Consider the following 5858-nt stretch of genomic DNA (forward strand, 5'->3'; position numbering starts at 1 on the left):
AATTTTCAGAAGACTAAGGGTGGTTTCCCAGTCAGCTCAGTGAGTAAAGAATCTGCATGAAATACAGGAAATAAAAGAGACCTGTATTCAATCCCTGGGTCAGGAAGATCCTCTGGAGAAGGGCATGGCAACCCACTCCAGTATTCTTGCCTGGAGAATCCTGTGGACAGAGGAGCCTGGAGGGCTACAGTTGGGATTGCAAAGAGTCAGGTGAAATTGAAGTGACTAAGCACAGCACAGCAAGGATAAATCAGTCAGCTTGCCTGAGTATATTCTCAGGTTTTTATGTGAGACAAGGGGGATTCTACACCTAAGCCAGTGAACAAGTCCAACTGAGTCCTGGATGATGCTGTTAAAAGAGTTGACTTTATTAAACAAACACTAGTTCATTGTAGAAAGTCTCAATAAACAGCACTGAAATCTCCTTCTACATATGAAAAAACTCAGGGGCATGGAAAAAGAAGAGTTCTCAATAAAGTGGACTAAGAGGTGAACTGCCTACAAAATTAGACTGGAAGCCCATATCACATTCTAGAAGAAGGAAGAAGCATCCACTGAAAGATTTTCAGTATGTTGAAATGATGGAAGTACTTAGAGAAAATAGACACAATTAGACTAGTTAGGATGCTATGTCAATAATCCAGATATGAAGTGATCCAGCTCTCGACTAAGGATTTGGTAGTAGAAAGGAAGAAATGCATACAAATACTATTCAAAGTCAATATGTGAAGAATGTTTGAATGAAAGGGTGGAAAGAAAGAAAATCATGGTAAAGTATGAGGTTTGAGGAGAGGTCACTGAATTTCTACCTTAGATGAAAGAGGGATGTCAGAAGAAATAATCAAAACTTTAAGAGATGAATTCATTTTAGACATATTGAGTTTGGAGAGACATAAGACATTCAGTCGCAGTCAGTCACCAGCACTGGTAGCAGTTATGATATAAGAGACCCAGTGACTACCACAATGCTGAGAATGGCTAACAATGGGAAAAGTATTAGATTGATGAAATTTCCCTCAGAGGTCACTACATTCTGCAGAAACAAGTTTATCAAGCCATTTTTACATAGACATACCATTTGAAAGTACTTCTAACCTTGGCACTCTTTTCCTTAATGCTTTAAACTGTGTGAACACAAAAAAATAAAATAACAGATAACCAAATGCAGTCCTGGCAAACAGCAAAGTGTGTATCACATTATAAATACAAAATTCATTCTGTTGCTTGAATTTATTTTAGACTTTGGTTTTTCAAACATTTTTCTTACATTAAATGACTTTTTCTTTCCAATTATCTTGTGAGGAAGATCACACAATTTGTTTGGATCAAAAATATTAAGGCTGGTTTACAAGGAGGAAAATTTCTTAGGTTAAAGAGTTTTACTCGATCATCTCCTGATATTTTTGGTTTGGTATATAACCACCTGAACCAAAAATAATCTTAACTTTTAATTCATGTTATTTCTGGCAGCAACAGGAAGCAATCCATCATGGGATAAAGAAAATGACAGCTCAAATAAATATCAAGTTCCTCCTTAACCATTTTAAAGAAAAGCATAACTACTTTGTGAAATTCAAGGGTCAAGGGACTGAGTGATATGACTTGCTAGGAATTTTGCAATATATTTTGATTTATAACTGAAATTAGGAAGCACATTACTTATATAAAGCAAACTCATGAAGAAGTTTAACAAATACTTGGTATAAACCCTTGATCCACAAATCAAAATGACTACTTTTTGCAATAAATACTATGGCATGTTTTCCTTTATTTCCTCCCACTGTAAGAAGTAGAATTTGCACATATAAAAAGCAATCACTCATTCATCAGTAGTGACAAATATATCATACTAAAATCATAAAATGTTAACAAAAGGAGAAGCTGAGCATGAGGAATGTATGAACTCTATGTGCTATCTCTGTAATTTTTCTGTAAATCTAGAACAACTCTAAAATTTAAAATTCTTTTTAAAAAATCACTGTACTTTTATGCTTTTTAAAGGTCATGTTTTGCTTTAGTCTCACAACCAAATATTCATTCAATACATACATATTGAACAAATGGGTACATTAAGCTTTGCATAATATACAAAGATGACTAAGACCTGGGGACTAAGACATCAGGACATGCATGCTCAGTCACTCAGTTGTGTTCAACTCTTTGCGACCCCACGGACTACAGCCTGCCAGGCTCCTCTGTCCTTGGGATTTTCCAGGCAAGAATACTGGAGTGGGTTGCCATTTCCTTCTCCAGAAAGACATCAACTCTCTCTAATTTCCAAGGTCTCACCCTCAAGGACTTTAATGTCAGGAGAAGAGATAAGACTGAGGACACAAACTACAATACACAAAAGTCATAAAGCAACTTTTCCTCCCTCTGGTGGTTCAGTGATAAAGAATCCGCCTGCCAATGCAGGAGCCACAGGAGACGTGGGTTCAACCCCTGGGTTGGGAAGATCTCCTGGAGAAGGAAATGCAACCCACTCCAGTATTCTTGCCTGGAGAATCCCATGGTCAGAGGAGCCCTGCAAATCTATTCAGGCAGGCTGAATCTTCCTCTGAATCTTCCTTAAATCTAAGGCCTCACAGTTGTGTGCCAGGTGTTGTTGGATAATGAAAAGTCTCTAAAAGTCTCAATTCACATAGAAACCAAATTCCGTACTTCATTCAAAAGTAGGGTGTCGCCCTCCCCTGGCTCAGACCTGCTGTTTTCTCTTCCCTTGACTAGCAGCTTTCCTTGGCTGGCTCCTGTGCAGCTGCCTGCAACCCCCTTGGGGAAGGCAGAGAAAGTCTTAATGTGTTGGTCATTCAGTCCTGTCTGACTCTCTGTGACCGTATGGACTATAGCTTGCCAGGCTCCTTTGTCCATGGAGAAAGTCCAGCCATTCACTTCTCCAGGGATCTTCCTGACCCAGGGATCAAGCCCGGGTCTCCTTCATTGCAGGAAGACTCTTTACCATCTGAGCCACCAGAGAAATTCTTAACTGCCCTACAAATACCTATACTGCTTTGCCATTCAGATGCCCAGAGATGTCTCCTCCACCTACATATGGGCTCCCTGACCCATCTGTGACCAACGCCAGCATACCTTCTCTGGATGGTCACTTACAATTCCATGGAATATCTCCAGCCCACTGTCAGTGGGAAAACAGACTCCCCACCCACTGTTCTCTACTCTCTGCCACTATCTCCATCAGCCAGCTTCTTCCCTTGAGATTCCTCTGGCATAAATATTACATGGTCCTCTTTGTTCCCCAAGCTCCAGAGAATACAATCAGGCTTCCTTTTCTTTCTTTCTCTCTCCCTCCCTCCCTCCCTCCCACCCTGACTCTCTCTCAGAAGCACAAATGGATATAATAAGTATAAATAACTCAAGGCATTTTTATAGTAATTCAAATTTGAATATGAACCTTACCCAAGGAACCCCTTTACTATGCAACTGACTTTATAATTCCCTCAGATAATTGCTTCAGAAAGTTTGGATGGAACTTATTCTGCTAGTCAAGTTCTGTTGCAATCTAAGAGGTGTTTTTAAGCAATCATCTGGCCCCTTTACAGTTCTGACCTCTTCCAATTCCAGTGCTGGATTAAAAAAAAAAATTGTTGAAGTTGTTGCGACATTCTTACCCCCCTAATTCCTTGGACTGCTACCTAAAAATGCATCTATCCAGTTTTAATCTGATCTTAAATCACAGATTCTACCAAATTTGAAGTCTTATAGCCTATTACCAGCTTTAAGAAAAAAACAGACCAGAAGACAAACATCTTAGTTCAGATTAAGTACCCCCCTGATGTTGGTGATGGACAGGGAGGCCTGGCGTGCTGCGATTCGTGGGGTCGCAAAGAGTCGGACATGACTGAGCGACTGAACTGAACTGAACTGATGTTATATGGGAAAAGCTATTTAAAATAATATTAAATGAGGAAAAGTATTCTTCCAAATACTCTAACAGATGTTGTTTCTTACATTACAGAAGAAAATGAGGGGGACTTCCCAGTGGTCCAGTGGTTAAGAATCTGCCTACCAATGCAGGGAACATGGGTTTGATCCCTGGTCTGAGAGCATCCCACATGCCGCTGGGCAACTAAGCCCGTGCACCCTAGAACCCGCGCTCCCCAACAAGAGAAGCCACTGCAATGAGAAGCCCATGCACCGCGACTAGAGTACCCCCTTCTGGCTACAACTAGAGAAGGCCCACATGCAGCAACGAAGACCCAGCACAGCCAAAAATAAATTGAAAAAAAATTTTTTAAGGACATGAGGGACTTCCTGGTGGTCCAGTGGCAAAACTCCCAACTCCCAGTGAAGGGGGCTCAGTATCGATCCCTGGTCAGGAAACTAGATCCCATATGCCGCAACTAAAGAACTGGCATGCCCATTGAAGATCAAAGATCTGCGTGCTGAAACTAATACCCAGTGCAGTCAAATAAACAAATGAAGGAAATGAATGAGAACCACATGGTGGTAAATGGGTGAATAACAATTTACAATCTGCTGAAGGATGAGACTGGCAGGCATCATATATTAACTGGCCTCCCAGCCATCACTGCTTTACGGGTGGTGGTACATTTGGGATTCACAAATTGCATTAAATTCAAAAATCTTTACTGAGTGCTTGGCTTGATACCAGGCTATATGCTATAAAGATTATTTTAAAAATTATATGATATGGTGGCTGTCCTCAGGGGTGATAAGATATATACAAATAACCACTGAATACCACATAAGATAAGCACTAAAAGAATATGCCATTTTGAGATTACATTTTCTGAAAGGATTAGAAGACCTCATATAGGAGGAGGCTTTTTGCTAGATTTTAAAGGAAAGAGCAGGATTTCATGGAGGCAGAAATGGGAAGACTGCATTAATAAACACAAAGGAAGAGGGGGAAAATAAAGAATGGCTTGTAAAACATTTTAGAAGAAAGGATAGCACCAGAGAATGACAAAGAGCTTGGATCTGGAGAATTCCTCCAAAAAGAGTGAGAGATGAGTACTGGGTGGAGCAGCAGGAAACAAAAAGGAAAAGGGACTCGTCTTATTTCGAAAACACTTGATCCCAGAGAAGGAAGTTCCACTGACTGACGGCTGCCAGCCACTCCTCACCAGCTGCAGCCAGCCCTGCAACCACAAGGCCCTATCTATAACACGTAAATCCTAAGCATGGAGTTTTGGATTTTAAATTCTTGGTTTTGAGCATAAGTTTTGAATTTTAAAAGGTCTGAATTTCTTTTCAAAGTGCTGCTGCAGTACATACATAGTCACAAAATCTACATGTGTAGCCTTCCTTCTGTAGTTTGAAACTACCCAAGTCTCAAGGGGGATTTGATGAGCTAAGTAAATGAGAAATTTACAAGTGCTAAAAACAATCTGAAATGCAGACCTCTCTAGTTTCAAGAAGATAAGCGGGAATCTTAACCAGACAGCTCTTAAAGCTCCCTGGAACATAATCAGAAATAAGGAAAGTTTCAAATAACCCCATACAATTTTGCCTTGTGAGATCCTTGTGAATTCTATCCAATGACAAAGTAACAAGTCACACCTAATAGACTGAAGTACCCAGATGCCATGGGAACAGGAAGAAAGCAAGAAATCGTTCAGGAAGGAGTGAACAACTTCTAGCGAAGAAATGTAGCACATGCAGGAGCTGAACAAGGCCATTAGTTATTAATAGAACACGGAACTTGAGGGAATAGAAAATGCCAAGAAGTTAATCAAAGTAGGAATGATTTAGGCAGGCTTACACACTTGGCCATTATTAAGAGCCCAACCTCAGGTATTCAGACAGTCAACAAATAAAACTCTCTCTTCATTCAAAATTTAGATGTTTACCTCTCAACAGAAACCCTACCCACTTAC

The 5858-nt window shown here is 40.2% G+C and overlaps 1 protein-coding gene across 3 annotated transcripts in view; it reads right to left on the reverse strand.

Annotated features, from left to right (window-relative positions):
* TBC1D4 (TBC1 domain family member 4) overlaps nt 1-5858 on the reverse strand; it is a 214247-nt gene that overhangs the window by 139132 nt on the left and 69257 nt on the right. The window lies entirely within an intron of this gene.

This window comes from Ovis aries, chromosome 10 (genome assembly GCF_016772045.2).
Source record: "Ovis aries strain OAR_USU_Benz2616 breed Rambouillet chromosome 10, ARS-UI_Ramb_v3.0, whole genome shotgun sequence".
Classification (NCBI taxonomy): Eukaryota; Metazoa; Chordata; class Mammalia; order Artiodactyla; family Bovidae; genus Ovis; species Ovis aries.